This window comes from Rattus norvegicus, chromosome 20 (genome assembly GCF_021556685.1).
Source record: "Rattus norvegicus strain SHRSP/BbbUtx chromosome 20, alternate assembly SHRSP_T2T, whole genome shotgun sequence".
NCBI lineage: Eukaryota > Metazoa > Chordata > Mammalia > Rodentia > Muridae > Rattus > Rattus norvegicus.
In genome coordinates, this window is record NC_141553.1 from 38,080,594 (window position 1) to 38,096,477 (window position 15,884).

A 15,884-nucleotide genomic window follows, 5' to 3' on the forward strand; every position below is an offset into this window, starting at 1 on the left:
TATCCTTAGTATTCTCAGCTGGCATTCTAAAACAGGTCTACAAATGCTTGCTTGGTGTACGGCTGGTTTTTGCCACTTTGTTCTCTGAACAATTTCCTTTTCTTGTACTTTAATGAAGAATCAAATTTGTGACTTTTCCAAATTTAATGTTCAACCTCAAAAAACAGAGCCGAGCTTTTATAGTTACGTATTTACTTCACCTTTCTTTTACATGAAAAAACAAAGAATTTAAATTAACGATCCTTTGAATAAATCTGATCCTGCTCAATAATGAATATCTCTTGACAACCGGTGGGATAATTTGTGCATCAAGGATACCTCTTTATTTCTACAAGCGTTTTTGTGTTTTTTTTTTTTGTATTTTTTTACAGCTAATTTCCTTTAATGACAAGATCAAATAACTTTAAACTAAACGATTACATGAATAGATTAAATGAACTCCAGAATTCCTTTTTCACCCAAATATCCATTATTCCTACTTTAAAATTTTAAAGATGATGCATTTCTAAGTAACTTGATTGAAACTCGAATCAGAAGACTGAAAAGTGGTCTTATTTGAAACTACGGTCTCAAGCGAATTCTGCAGAACTCTAGAACTCTAGTCATTTACAAAATCATGAAGGAGTTACATTTGTAATACTCTGAAGTCAAATACCATCCAGATTCAAAGTCAAACAACCTGAGGCTCATTTTCCAGAGAGGACTCTCACATTTGTGAGTGTCTCCCCCCCCCCCCCCCCCAGTAATTTGTCTCACTCTCCAGAGACATTGTTTATGAATTGCATTTGCAATGCGAGAAATCGGATTAACTTAAATACTAGGATTACTGATCAGTGATGAAAGGAATTTTCTTTCTTAGTGTAAGGTAAGCACAGTTTATCCTCAGTGAAACCTCAGGAGGTTAACTACTAATTTTAGGATGCACAGACAACAGGACTTCTTGAATTTAAAATGACACAAAGTGTTGGAGATCTCATTAAATGTCAACTGAGATTTTTGAGATCTAGGATGGATCTATAATTTTGTGTTTTTAACAATTTGATTTTACTTCAGAGAGCTCATGGAATCACACTGCACTCCACTCTAATACTTAGGACTGGGTATGGATAATATCCTTGATTGAAATCATGAGAGATCACTTTCTCTATGGACCTTTTGTTTGTTTTGTTTTTTTTGAGATGGTTTCTCAGTGTAGCCTTGGCTGTTCTAAAATTCACTTTTTGTAGACCAGGTAGGCTTTGAACTCACAGAGATCTGCCTGCTTCTGCCTTCAAGTGCTGGGATTTGGCTCCCGAAAGATCTTTTATAGATTAAAACACTGACGGCAAAGCTAGTGTGTGCTCAGCTTGTGTGTATCTATGCAACTGACTCATCATGTGCTTTAAAATCTTTTTATTAGTTCTTTGAGCAATTTGTACAAATTGGTTTTTTCTCCTTCCTCCAACTCTTTCTATATCTACCCCACCTTCTTTTCCCTCCCAATTTTATGTGCCCACCTCCACCCCTGCCAAGGCAGTCTTTGCTGCTCGAGTATTCATAGATGTGTGGTCTTCCAGTGGAGCATAGCTGATGTATTAGCAGTTACACTGTGGAGAAAACTGGCCCTTTTCCCAGCAGCTAACAATTGCTGATAGTCCCTCAGGTAAGTGTGGGGCTTCACGCCCAGCTCCTCTCTTTGTGCTGCAGATTTTTCCAGCTTGGCCTTGACAGGTGTTGTTCATGCTGCCACTGCTGTGAGTTTGTGTGCACTGCCCTTCTGTGACTGAATGCATTGTTGCCACCTACCTGCCTCTGGGTCGTACTGATTTTCTGCGTTCTTTTCTACAGTGATCCCTGCCCTTTAAGGAAAGGGGATGTGGTATACATGCTCCAGTTAGGCCTGTCTGCAGATTCTGAGTCTCAGCCTCTTGGCCAGTTGTGAGTCTCTATGTTGATCATCATTTGGTGTAAATGGAGGCTTCTCTAATGAGATTCAAGAGATGTCTTTATCTATGAGTATCTTGGTGTTATTAGGAGTTGGTTTACTATTATGTCCATTTGGCAAAGTAGTAGCAGTGTGTTCTCATTTAGGGGCTCTGACCTGCCCAGCCCTCTTGAATGATAATAGTTCCAAGTATGCATTAAATCCAATCAGAAAGTGGTTGATTACTCCCACGATGTTCACGTTACTCTTGTACCAATGGTATGTCTTTCTATCCAGTAATTACTGTTATTCTCGGACCTCACAGCTGTGCATGGATAATGCTTTCTACTCTCTTCCAATAGCAGACAAAGCACCTTCTAGCACTCATAAAGCTAAGCAGTAAGGATGAAGTATCCAGGTCAATACCAGCTTGATTTGTCCATATTCTACAACTCAACTCTATAGTCAACTATATACCAAGTTCTGGAGGGATGCCAAGAGGGAATGTTGGCAATGGCTTTTAATGATTGGGGTTCTTTGGGACCTCACTGGCTAACAGCTTCAGACGATGTTACTAATTCCCGAGAGTGGCCTTTTTACTTGCTAGTCTGTGGTGTCTACGAGGGACACTGTTGTCTCCTTACAGTACTACATTTTGTATTCTTTATATGTGTACAGATATATTTTGGGAAGAGTAGAAAAGAAAAACTAAGAGGGCTAAGTAATACTAAATACTTTCCAAAAAGTCATAAGAACATCTACCACTGTAGAATGTTCTCGAAATATATTTTCAGGTGGTTATTATAGTTAATTCCTTCCATTACAAATGTTTCTTTCCTTTCTTTACCCCTACATAACTGGGAGAAATGACTTATCTTATACATATCTATTAATTGACTTATTAACAGTTCTGAGGTATTTGGAACATTAAATGTAATATAATATAAATAAAACTCTGAGGGAAGAAACTTCGCAGAGTGATGTAGATCTTTGGAATAGTGACCTGTCATTAGAAACAGAAGCATCAATCTAAACCCTACCTTGTGTCCCTGCCTTGAAACCCTTAATATCTACTCATATACTCATGGGTGTCATTTTTGGTGAATTTTGTGTCTATGTGGATACCTTACTCCCCATTTGTTTGGCCATTGCCATGGTCAGCCAGTCTTACTCACTGCTTCTCCATAAATTATGCCATCATTATTCTGTGAAAACTTCTAAAAATAGCATCCTATTTTTGTAGTCAACCTTTGTCTTCTTGTCTGTATAATTCAATTGTGAAATGTTCTTGGCTACTTAGAGAAGATCCAAGATTTGTATTTGTGTGTGTGTGTGTGTGTGTGTGTGTGTGTGTGTGTGTGTGTGTGTAGCAACTGCCACTGGACAGAACTCACTGTATATCCAATGAAATACTTCAAATTGAAGGTAAGACTAACTTCCCACGGTTGCGTTAAATTGTGTTAGACAACAATTTAAGATGGTGAAAAGACAAGCGGGAAGCTTAAATGTGAGCTCTTGGAGTAGATGAAGGAGAGGGAGATGAAGCAAATTCAAGACAAGATAAAAAAGATGAGAGATCAGAAAGAAGAGAAGAGCTTCTTAGAGGCAAAGCTTTGTTCAAGGGCGCAAGTCGTAGGGACTTGAAGCATTTTCTCCTTGGAACCAGTCTAACCCTGGAGGACCTTTTAGTATTGAGGAACACTACCACCATCTGTATAAATCCTTTACTAGAACTTCCTTCTTCTTCTGGATTTCAGTTTCTTCTTTCAGCTTCCTTGGCTATTCTTGCACGCCCTGCTGCTCTCTAGTATTGAACTGTGAGCTACCTCTCACCTCTCACCTCTCACCTTTCACCCACTTAGATTCTCCCTCCCCGGGTGTGCACATGTGTACTTTCTTCCGTGACTCTGGAGTCTTCCTTCAATTCCAGACCTTTCCTGTACATTCATGAACATCTTCTGCACCGTGATCTGATCGTATACTCACAGGCATCATTGTTGGTGGATTTGGTGTCTGTGTGGATACCTTACTCCCCATTTGTTTGGCCATTGCCATGGTCAGCCAGTCTTACTCACTGCTTCTCCATAAATTATGCCATCATTATTCTGCGAAAACTTCTATAAATGGCATCCTATTTTCATATTCAACCTTTGTCTTCTTGTCTGTGTAACTTGATTAAGATTGAAATGCTGTATTTTCTCTTCTTTCTGAACTTTCATCTGTTTTATATTGTCCTGAGTTTGCTTCATCTCCCTCTCCTTCATCTACTCTAAGAGCTCACATTTAAGGGTCCTGCCTGTCTTTCCACCATCTTTCTATCATGTCCTGATAGAACATTGAAGCCGATTTGAGCTTTCTGTATTTAAAGATACCATCTAACACAATTTAATGTAACCATGGGAAGCTACTGTTACCTTCAACTCCTGGACTTGAAATATTTCATTGGATACACAGTGAGTCCTTTCCAGTGGCAGTTGCTGCAGACCTTCGAGCTGGCCACATGGTGGCATTGACTTTATTTAGACATGAGAGAACACACACACACAAAATCTTTGGTCTTCTCAGAGTAGCAAAGAACATTCCACAAATAGGTTTTCTTAAGTCGCTATACATAAAAACAAGCATAAAGAAGTCAATTCATTAATTTTAAAACTACTCATTTGGTAAAGACATTTACTACACGAAACCTGATAATCTGTTCAGGGACCAGCATAATAGAAGGAGAGAACCAAGTCCCCAAAAATTGTCCTCTGACTGCTACACATGTGTTGTGGCACTGCGTTTCTTATGTAAATAAGTGAGTAAATAAATAAATCACGAAGTACAGAATTAAAAAAAATCTTCTCTCTTAGCATCTGTTTCTGTGGCTACCTTAGCTACTGAGGACATAATCTTGTGACACTTACCTTCTAATGGTTCAGGTGATTTTAAAGTATACAGTACTTTAAAGACACATCCATAAGGCCTAGTTTTAAAAATAAAAATTGTACCTAAATGCAGGGCTGTTTTATGTTGTTATGTTCAAAAAAATTGTGAGCATACCTACTACAGTTGCACATTCATAAAACTTTTGCCACTGTTATATAATAGCTCATATGTCAAAGGTTTCACTCCCACCCCCATCATAAATACCTAATGGGCACTAGCTTTAGAATAACTACGGAACACAACTATTACACTATGGACTAATATTGAACTTGGAACTGTGCCAAATAATAGGTTTCCAAGATATGCTAAAGTCAGAAGTAATGTTTGATCTCTTTCATGGATACATTGTGACTACATAACTGTTCTGTGGTGGGTGGGGGGATATGCACAACATCCCAAGGTTTAGAGAACTCTCCATATTACCAGCATGCAATTTAAACATGTTATCAATTCTGAAGGACAGAAAGACATGCGTCTTAAAAATCAGCTTGGTGAAAGAATGAGATTAACTTCTAGTTTATGCTTAAGTGTGTTTTCCCTGCAAGTATATTTAGTATCACACAAAGCAGTATCTGTGGAGACCAGAAGAGGGTGACAAAACCTTTAGAACTGGAACTTCATCCAGTTGCCACAGGCAACCTTTGTGCTGGGAACACAGTCGCTCTCTGTGAGAGCAGTAAGAACTCTGTACCATGGAGCCATCGCCTTAGTCCTCCCTTAAATTTTTAAATCAAACATGCACATGTGTACTGGTGAATACACATATGTGCATGAGGCATGTGTATAATTAGAGCACAGTTTATGGGAGCCGGTTTTCACTTTCCACCATCCAGGTACTGGAAATCAAACCTAGGTCATCAAGTTTGGCAGTAAGCACTTTAACCCTCTGGGACATCTCACAGGCCGGGGTTTGGATTTTCCTGTTTCACCTTATGCAAATGACCTAACTTTATTGACTTTCAGTCTATTACCTGTAAGTAGAGAATTATTACCATAAGGTGGTATATCCATGGTGGTTACAGATATTCAATAACTTAAGGAGTCTAACCATCATACACCTTGTAGACATTTCAGATGAGGATCTTTTTCTTTACTTAATTATATTTCAATATGTCAGTCTTTCTATAAGCAGGCTATTTTGTAGTCGTCAGTGGGGAAGTGGTATCCAGTGAATTCCTGGAAGCCAGATGCAGGATAATAAAGCATCTCATAGCTGAGAAGACTTGGAATTCTGGTGACTGTCAGGGCATCAGAGGCCACTGGGACTTCCACCAGAAGCCACCTCCTCCAGAATCAGAAAGGGCCTCTTTAGTTTTGTTAGCAGCAACAACTTCCATTTTCTACATCTTTTAAATGACACAAGGATAGCTTAACAGTAAGAACTTTGTTTTCCTTAGTGAGAGTCTAAAACCGAAGCCTGATATGTCTGCTTTTCATTGCACACACACAAAAAAGTGTTCGTCACAGCGTGAGACTCCAATGTGCTAAAAGAATCAGTGAATAAACGCGAACACCCAGATTCCAGGTTAAGGCAGAGCTAGTTTCTCCAAACATCCCTGGCTAGATAAAGTGCAACCTCCTGATACCAGGAGTCCAAGTACGGGAACGCACACTCAAGGGAGGGAAGGATAACAGCACCCAGACAGAAGGACGGCAGCAGAGGTGCATATTCCTAGGAGGTGCTCATTCCTAGGGGAAGTGCCTCAGGTCCTCCAAGTATGTGCACAGAGAGCTGTGTCACAGAGAGCTTTCCTCTTAGGACACCTGGAGCAGGAACCACTGTTGCGTTTGTCCCCTGGGGCGGTGGCGGGTTCTGCTAACTGGGCAGGTCTTGTGAAGCCTAGCTCAGCTCGCGGGGGCGGGACCGAGCGGCTCCCTCCGCCCCACACCTCGCAGCCACCGGCTCAGCCCAGCCGCATCTCAGAGAAGAGGCGGCAGCGAGCTCCCGCCGCGTCGCAGCTCGGTGCCGCAGAGAGGCCGGTGGCAGGCGGCACCGCGAGGGACCTGGCCCGGCGCCGCAAGCGTCTCTAGCGCGCAGCTGGTAAGTACCGGGCGGACTGAGAGCAGGTGTCACTAGAGAGAGGATGGAGGGAAAGGACTCGGGGAGTTGAGGAGACCAAGCGAGGGAAAATGTAAGCTCAACTTTATATTTTCTGCCTGGTCTGCACACGCCCGGGGGGAATTCAGAGTCGATCCCATCCTTGTACCCGGAGATTGGGGACTGTTGGATTGAAAGCAGGTGATCCCAGGAGGTCTGCTCGTTGGCTTTTCCTCGTTGGCCACTGAAAGTGGACTCCGGGAGACCTCTGGCTATAAGTTGCCGAGCCTTTCTCTGCTCGCGCCATCAACGCCACATCATTTTCTTCCGGCCTCGTTTTTCCTATGAGTAGAGGTCCGAGTTCCAACCCTCTTCAAGCATCCAGAACTGTGTCATTTACCAAGAGACCTCACCTTACCGGTTTTCCTCCATTCCTTGGTAAAGTATGCTGGATAGGAAACCAGTGACCTCACTGCCTGTGGCCTGCAGCTATACCTGACTCTTCCTGCTCCTAGGACCCTCACTGATAAAGGAAGAGGGACTGAAGTGGCAGTTGGTTCCAGAGACTGAGAAGCAGAAGGCATCCTAGCCCAGATTGGACTTGGCTACAGTGACTGCAGCCTTTTGGGGACTCCTGAAGGGTTGGGGGTTTTGTAAAGGGTGACCCGGTCTCATGGACCTCCCGGAACCCACAACTCAATTCCCTTCTTTAGTCAAGCTGAGATGATAGTGGCATTTCATCTTCTCAAAAATGGTATCAGAATGCATTCCTGATTCAGGAAAGCTCCCTGAAGAGCAAATGCTGAGCCCAAGGGAAGCCATTAAAGCAAACAATGGATTAGCAGCTGGACTCCACCGGGCCAGCAGGTGGATACTGGACACTGACAACCGCTTAGAGGCATGTTCAGCTGTTAGGAAAGATAAACCAGAATGAATCACTGTAACCAGTGATTGGATACGAAAAAAAGTAATGGGTTCGACTTGTTCTTGTGGCTTGCTTTTCTCTCTGTAAACGGTAGTAACCTTTAAACAGCCATCTATCCACTTCCCAAGATGTTTTTTTTTCCCTTATTGACTCGTTTTTTTTGTTTTTTTTTTTTTAACTTCCTTGAATTTAGTATTCAGAGGCTCAGAGTTTGGCTTACTAAAATGGAAATTAAAATGTGGTGACCGCAACTTTTCGATGCCAGAGATGGCACCTCTGAGATACTGTATCCTGTGACTGCCAGATGCTAGTCGGAGCCAGTCAACTGACACTGTCTCTAGGGAGCTTGTCCCCCCTCCCCCCTCCACAAAGTTCAACGGACTCAATTTTTAAAAATCCAAATGACGGGGCTGGGGATTTAGCTCAGTGGTAGAGCGCTTACCTAGGAAGCGCAAGGCCCTGGGTTCGGTCCCCAGCTCCGAAAAAAGAACCAAAAAAAAAAAAAAAAAAAAATCCAAATGACAAGGAAAGAAAGAAGAAAAGTAAGAGTTTTAGTAATTTGTTAGTATTGTGTTTATGAGTTTCTTCAGCAAAATATTGCAGGCAGGAGATTACTTGACTAGAATATTTTAATAAGTGCCAAATTCCTCTCTCGTTAAAGTTTTCCCTCCTCTCTAGTCAACTTAAGTGTATATTTAAGTTAATGATAGATCAGTTTATTTTTTCTGACAGTCTGACAATTATTTAAATCCCCATCCAGTTTGCATTATAGAGATTATTAAAAATAAACGTGCTGAGATATAGATTATAAATTTATACATCATAAAATTTACCTTCCTCAAAGGCAGATGATCTTTAGAAAGCCATCCCCTATCAAATGTTTTAGAACTTTCGCCAGGATGTGTAATAATTATTATGATCTCTTTTAATCTCCAGCAGTTTATAAGACCCAGCAGGCCTATTTGGAGCCTTCTAGTCCCATCCTAAGTCCAGGGAATTGTGTGTCTACTTTTCAGTTTCTATGGGTTTACTTTTTCTAAACATGGCAGACAAACATATACTATATGGATTCATTCATAGCATGCTTCTGTACACTGTGTATATAGTACATCTGCATTATAGTATGTATCTGTATTTTGTTCCTTTTTAGCTGCTGAATTATTTCTCTTTGTGTTGACATACCACAGTCTGTGCATTTTTCAGTAGATGTGCACATCTACTTGGACTCTTTATTTCGAATTATACAGCTGTATATTATTTGAGCACTTTATGAATGTATACACTGGTTTGATCAAGTCCAGCTCCTTGTTACATCACCTCTAATTTCTTCCCATCCACCCACTATTAACTTAAAATTTCAAGCGTTTTTCAAACTGAGCGTTTTTTCAAACTGATGCCTGTACACGCATAACTGTGAGACCGTGCACTGGAGCATGGGTAGCCTTCACAGCTCATATCGCATAAGAAAATGGAATCCCCTCTCCCGTCATCACTTGTCAGTGGTGGCGTATCTAGGAGGAAGACTTCATGAGTCCACCCCATTCATGCTGGGATTTCATCAGGTTTGATCTTGTAAAGATCTTGTGCATGCAGTCACAGCCACTATGAGTTTCTATACAGTTATCCTGTTTTTTTTCTCCAGAAAACACTGCTTCAACAGAGTCATCGCTGCTTCTAGCTCTTACAACCTTTCCAATCCTCTTAGTGATTATCTCTGAGCCTTGAGAGGAGAGGTTATGATATATATATTCCGTTAAGTGCTAGGATCTCAAAGTCTATTCTCTGCCTGTGGATGACTTGTGGGGGTTAATCACCTGTACTGCAAAACAAAGCTTCTCTGATGGGCGTTGAGGGATGCATGAGTCTCAGGGTGTAAGTCTTTAGGCATGGCTTTAATATTATGCCCTTTCAGCAGAGTAATAGTAGGGCCCAAGACCTACTCAGTTGTTTGGTTCTTGGCCCTAAGTGTGCCATAGCATGCATTTGGAGGGTAGAGAGCAATTTTGGGGAGTAAATACATTTCTTCTACCATTTGGGTCCAAGGACCAAACTCCCATCTTTAGGCTTGGTGACAAATGCTTCTTCCTCACTCTGTATTCCTGTCAATTTGTGCTATTGTGAACTCCAATGCTAAGGATATTCACATGTATGTCTTTGTGAGATCATATATTAATTTCTTTTCTGTAGATATTAAACCATGAAATATCTTGATTATATATTAAAATTGATTATATATTAAAATTATGGCTCCCTTTAAAAACACATAATAGAATCAGTTTTATATGTAAAAATGTAGAAAGTTGTAGAGAATTAAGAGTGTGTGTATGAATGAGATAGACTGATAGATAATAGGTGGACAGAGAGAGAGAAATGATAGAGTTACACAGAGGAAGCTTTCTACGGACAGCAAACTACTCTGAGAAACTGTTAAACATGTTTTCACTAATATTTCTTGCTTAATGGTTTGTTGTAGGCAAATGAAAGTGAACCAGGCTCAATCAAGACTAAATTCGCATTTAAAACGAGAGAGAAATACATTCGAAATTTGTGCTTTCAGATATTGCTAAAACTCAGTTTTGTGTGGCTTGAGAGTAAATTTGGTCATGTTCCATTCCTTTAGTGCAAAAATATTGGCTAAGAAAAAAAAAGATTCCTCTCTGAATATCAAAACAATTGATAGAGTCTATAATAAAAGAAGCCTCCTTAGTTAAAATACCACACAGATACTAATTAATCCTCTCAATGCAGGTGAGGAAATCTAAGACCCTTGGTTCAGTAATTACATCTACCAAAATCAAATATTAGGAATAAATTCAAGACGGAAGTCTTCCTTCTAGAACCTCTCCTATTGGCACATGCTTTTCTATAGCCTGTTGGTTTCACACGTTGTCACATACTTTGCATATAGCTTTTCTGTGTCATTGTGAGATAATGATATTTCACAAGGCAAGTTCTAGGTCACACTCCTGTGCATACCTGAGGAAACGAAAATGGTTATTTTTCTTGCTACGAGAATTAGAACTGATTTTGAGAAATGAAACAGAGTTTCTACTTTTCTCTCAAACGAAGCACCCCCTCCACCCCCAGCAGGCAATGGCTACTGGCAGTTCTGTGCATCTGTCTAGGTATGTGCCTGCTGTGGACTTCATAGAAAATGAGGATGTGTGTCCGTCAGTCACTCAGAGTCTCAATATCTAGGAGCTGAGTTTGTGTGTTTGTGTGTTCGTTTGTTTGCTTGATGGAGAAGGTTCTAAGATGTTGAGATAATAAGGAGGTGGACTCAGATTTGTGTCTGTTGCTGAAAGTGAGGTAGCAATCTAAAGGAGAATCCTGGATGAATTCGAAACAAGATTTTTCGGGCAGGAAAGAGGGCCCGGGGGACAGGGATTCTTCAAACAGTGTGGAGTCAGGACGTAGTTGACACTTAAATGCTGGAGCAACAGCTGAAGCCTTTGAGCACAGGATAGACAGACAGGAAGCTCTCCTAGGATCCTCTATCCACAGATCTCTCTTCCTTACAAGTACTGACATAGTTCTGCTGATAAGCGGAAGCATCGTCTGGGCCGGGTGTTCAGAATGGGCCACCACAGAAAGTGCTCACTTGGGAAATGAAATAAAAGGAGAAACCGAAGCTCCGTGTGACAACTTCAAAAGTAAAACCACCGAAAAGAAGTCCCGTGGCCTTCCTCCATATGCCTGTGTTTTAACCACCAGAAAAATTTTTATTTCAATTTAATTTCTATGCCCTGAGGTTACATGTTTCAAAGAAAATAATTTGGCTCTCTCAATCTCTCTAACTGGCTTCAAGAATTTTCTGTATTCCATGTTTTCATCTTTCTAAATCTCGTGTTTTGGGCTATCTATAATTTAACCTGCGGGAAAGGGAAAATTACGTTTCTCTATCTGTCTCTGTTTCCCTGCACACACATGTGTAAACAGGAATCGTTTATAGTTCAAGCAATTACATTGCTTTATTATGTTGATTTTTTTAAATGAAAATAACCATTGTTATTGCGGAAGCTCTGGAGCGAAGTATAATACCAAACTCAAAAGCAATGAAATAAGACCTCTTTGCCTGACTTTCCCAGAGAGGTCTTTCGAATCTAATAAAACAGCCATATTACAGACACGATGAATTTTTGTTACACTCTGAAGGTTTTTAAGACATCTATCAAACACAAAGAAGAAGTTACAAAAGGCAGCACTTCCTCAGAAACTGCTTTGCCTCCCAGTTCCTCTGTCCTTGACAACGCGGACATCTGTCACCGCTCTGTGTGTGTGGAGGGACAGAAGCAGGACTGCTCATGGGAGTGAAAAGTTAGAAAGAAAATAAAGACCAACTCACGTAAGCCTTTCACACATTCTAGGAAGTTACAGATGTTCCCCACTCCTACAGTTCTTAGGTGAGTAGGTGGATTGCGTGCAAGCGAATATTTCTAAGCCTTCATTAAGACATCCACATGAGGACGAGTAGGTAATATTCTAGTTCCAGCATTATTAGAGCCTGAAAGGGACTGGGCCTGATGACAGCTGAGTTGTGTAAGGACGGGCTGCCAAATGCATCTCGGGTGTGAGGTTGCGAGTTGGCACAATTTATGGGCGTGGCGATTTGAGAATGGGGGCGGACTTGATAGGTATTCTGAATTACGTATCCTCCATTTTTTGTCTTTCTCAGAACCTCAGAATGTGACCACATACGGAGATAAAAGCCCTACCTTATGTGTAAATGTTAAATCAGAGGTTCAACATTTAAGAGGCCACTTGTATAGAAGAAGCTCAAGAGATAATGTCAGTTTTGGGATATAGCAGGGAGTATGGTAAGACCCCTAACGGTAAGAATGCAGAAGCAGAAGAGTGCAGGTAGTGCCCCAGGAAGCCCAGGAAGAAGCTGGAAAGAGACTTTTAGAGCAACGAGTGCAGGCAGAACTTCCGAATGTGTATATAGCCGCGGACCATAGTGGTAAGAGTACTAGCAGGAGGATGGTTAATAGAGCTTTTGACTTGACAAGATGAAAGGCCAGGCTTTGTGATTGTGAGGAGGAGCAAACAGGTAAGGAGACGCGTCCCTGTTCCATACTCGAGCGAAGGTGACGGTGGAGAAGTTGGTGTCTTGGGACACTGAGTCTAATTGATTTTTGTTCAATGATTAAAGAAACACTCCCAATGGTGGGAGAGGCTGTGAGTGTAGAAAAGATAAGTTACCGGACTGTTTTCCAAAGGAAGGGGGTTATATTAAGTGCAAAAGTAGGAGTCACAAACATATTGTATGCTCTTTGACCTGTAATGGAGTTTAAGGGAGAACATTTCTTATACATTTTCTGTGGGAAGGTTAAGGAAATGGGAGTGATCTGTTGCCAGGCCGGCTCAGACTAGGTATGTTCCAATCCCCCGCCCCACTTCTCTCTCTCCCTTTCTCTCTTGATGTACGGAACTGGTATTATGGCTGCATTTTCTAGGTATTCATTTAGGATCTAAACTTAGGCCCTTGTGCTTGCTTGCTCTGCAAGCATTTTGCCCACTGAGGCATCTCCCTATGATTGAGGTTAGGACCGTTGCTGTGTATCATAATGCTAAATTCTGTACCCAAAGGTCTAGGCTTACAAGTGATTTCTCACCTTTACAAACTTCTGTTGTGTGAACCTTGTTCCTTAACTTAAAACTACTGGTTAAACAAAAATGACTACAGCCAATTACTGGATGGATTAGAAGTAGGTGGGGTTTGAGTGACCTGGTTGGGGGTTGCAGAAGGAGGAGGAGGAAGAGGAACCAGGGAGAGAGGAAGAAGCTGCTATGAGCTGAAACAGAGCATGAACACAGGGCCAGGAGAAACAGCAAGTATTTGGGGTACCCTGTTGAGGAAGCAGCCAGGGCAACAATTAGAAAAGTAGATTAGGGGTGATCCCCAGTGTTAGGTTTTCGAGTCTTGGCCCATGCCTGGACAGAAGATACCCAAACACTATGGTTCCTCGTGGAGAGGTTTAATGAGAGAAGAGTAGAAGAAGAGAGGAAAGGCAGCCGGCATGGGCACATGGAGAGGGTGATGGGGGCAAGAACAGAGACAAACAAAGAGCAAGAGGGATAAGAAAGGGTAAGAGAGGATAAGTGGAAGAGAAGGGGGCAAGCAGCCCCTTATATAGTCAGGCACAGCTGGCCGTTGCCAGGCAACTGTGGGGCGGAGCATACCTGGCTGTTCCCAGGTAGCTGTGAGGGTGGAGCTTAGAGAGAATACAACACCCAGTAATTGTCAAAGCCAAATAATTTAATGGTAGCCGGTAGTCTAGTCTCATTTATTTATAAACTAGACAGGGATAAGATGAAACTGGTTCTACTATACGCTAGCCCCTCTGTCCATTTAGTGAAACAGAAAGCGTCAGAGCCTATTTTGATTAGTACATAAATCTAAATCCTCGGCACACTGGATATTGACTGAATTGAAAAGGACAACTCACCTGCCATCTTGGACATATAATTATTATTATTATTATTGTTATTGTTGTTGTTATTATTATTATTATTCGTATTTTTATTGGATATTTTATGTATTTACATTTCAAATGTTATCCCCTTTCTTCGTTTCCTGTCCAGATCCCCCATCGCCCATCCCCCTTCCCCCTGCTTCCATGAAGTTGCTCTACCTCTCACCCACGCACCCACTCCCACCTCAATGCCCTGGCATTCCCCTACACTGGAGCATTGAGCCTTCCCAGGGCCCAGGGCTCCTTCTCCTATTGATGCCAGACAAGGCCAGCCTCTGCTACATATGTGCCCGGAGCCATGGGTTCCTCCATGTATATTCTTTGGTTGGTGGTTTAGTTCCTGGGAGCTCTAGGGTGCCTGGTTGGTCGATAGTGTTCTTCTGCTTCTGGGATTGCAGACCCCCTACAGCTTCTTCAGTCCTTTCTCTAACTCCTTCATTGGGGTCTGAGTGCTCAGTCCAATGGTTGGCTGTGAGTCTCTGACTCTGTATTTGTCATGCTCTGGCAGAGCCTCTCAGAAGACAGCTATAACAGGCTCCTGTCAGCAAGCGCTCCTTGGCATCCCCAATAGTGTCTGGGTTTCCTGGGTTTGCTGTTTGTAGATGGGATAAATTCCCATGTGTGGCAGTCTCTGGATGGTCTTTCCTTCAGAGTCTGCTCCACACTTGGTCCCTGTATTTCCTTTAGACAGAAGCACTTCAGGGTTAAGAATTTGGGGATGAGTGGGTGGTCTCATTCCCCAACCAGGGACCTTGCTTAATCTCTGGATATGGTCTCTACAGGTTCTCCCTCCCCTTTGTTGGGCATTTTAGCTAATCCTGGGAGCCTCTTGCTTTCCTGGCATCTGGGACTTGCTGGTGGCTACCCTAAGTTCCCCACCCCCCATTGCTACACACCTCTGTTCAAATTCCTGACCTTCTGTGTATGATCTCTATCTCCTCCCGTACCTGATCCTGTCCTCCTTTTCCTTCTTTCCTTCCTTTCTTCCTCCCAAGTCCCTCCTACCCTCTACTTCCTGTGAGTATTTTGTTTCCTCTTCTAAGAAGGACTGAAGCATCCTGGACATTTTAAAAAGTCTAGGTGTGGTACACACCAAGCTTTCGTTCTTAGTGTCAGATGTAAAGATGGCCGCAAAAAGGCAGTGTTGTAAAGTGGGTAGTGATTTACTGCAGCCTTTCCCGGCCACTGTTCTTTACCATTGATGGAACCAATCGTCTCAGAGTCCATATGGAATCAACAATAGAGAAATTAGATATATCCTTATGAATCTGAGGGCGAACCTTGACTTTCATTCATTTACATTGGGAATAATGGGAAAAGGTTTCAGAGGAAGTGAGGAAGAGTTTCCCCTCAGAGTGGACCCCGGCCAGTCTCTGAGAGAGGGTAAATATTAGCGAAAAGATGGTAAACTTCTACTAAATCCGAGAACTTATTTCACCTTTATAAACCTATGTTTGGGCTTCTAGTTTGATTTAAAAACTCCTGGTTTTGAGAGTAGAAATTAGAGAGATGGCTCAGTGGTTACTGACTGCTCTTCCAGAGGTCCTGAGTTCAAATCCCAGCACCACATGGTGGGTCACAACCATCTGTAATGAGATCTGATGCCCTCTTCTG

At 42.0% G+C, this 15,884-nt stretch overlaps 1 protein-coding gene across 7 annotated transcripts in view; it reads left to right on the forward strand.

Annotated features, from left to right (window-relative positions):
• Positions 1-5,497: 5,497 nt before the first annotated feature.
• Positions 5,498-15,884, forward strand: part of Pkib (cAMP-dependent protein kinase inhibitor beta) — a 96,604-nt gene continuing 86,217 nt past the window's right edge. For 2 of the 7 annotated variants that reach the window (NM_001076553.2, NM_012627.3), the window contains 1 exon segment: positions 6,764-6,872. The gene's annotated coding sequence lies outside the window, so the exon portion shown is untranslated. 7 annotated transcript variants of the gene reach the window in all.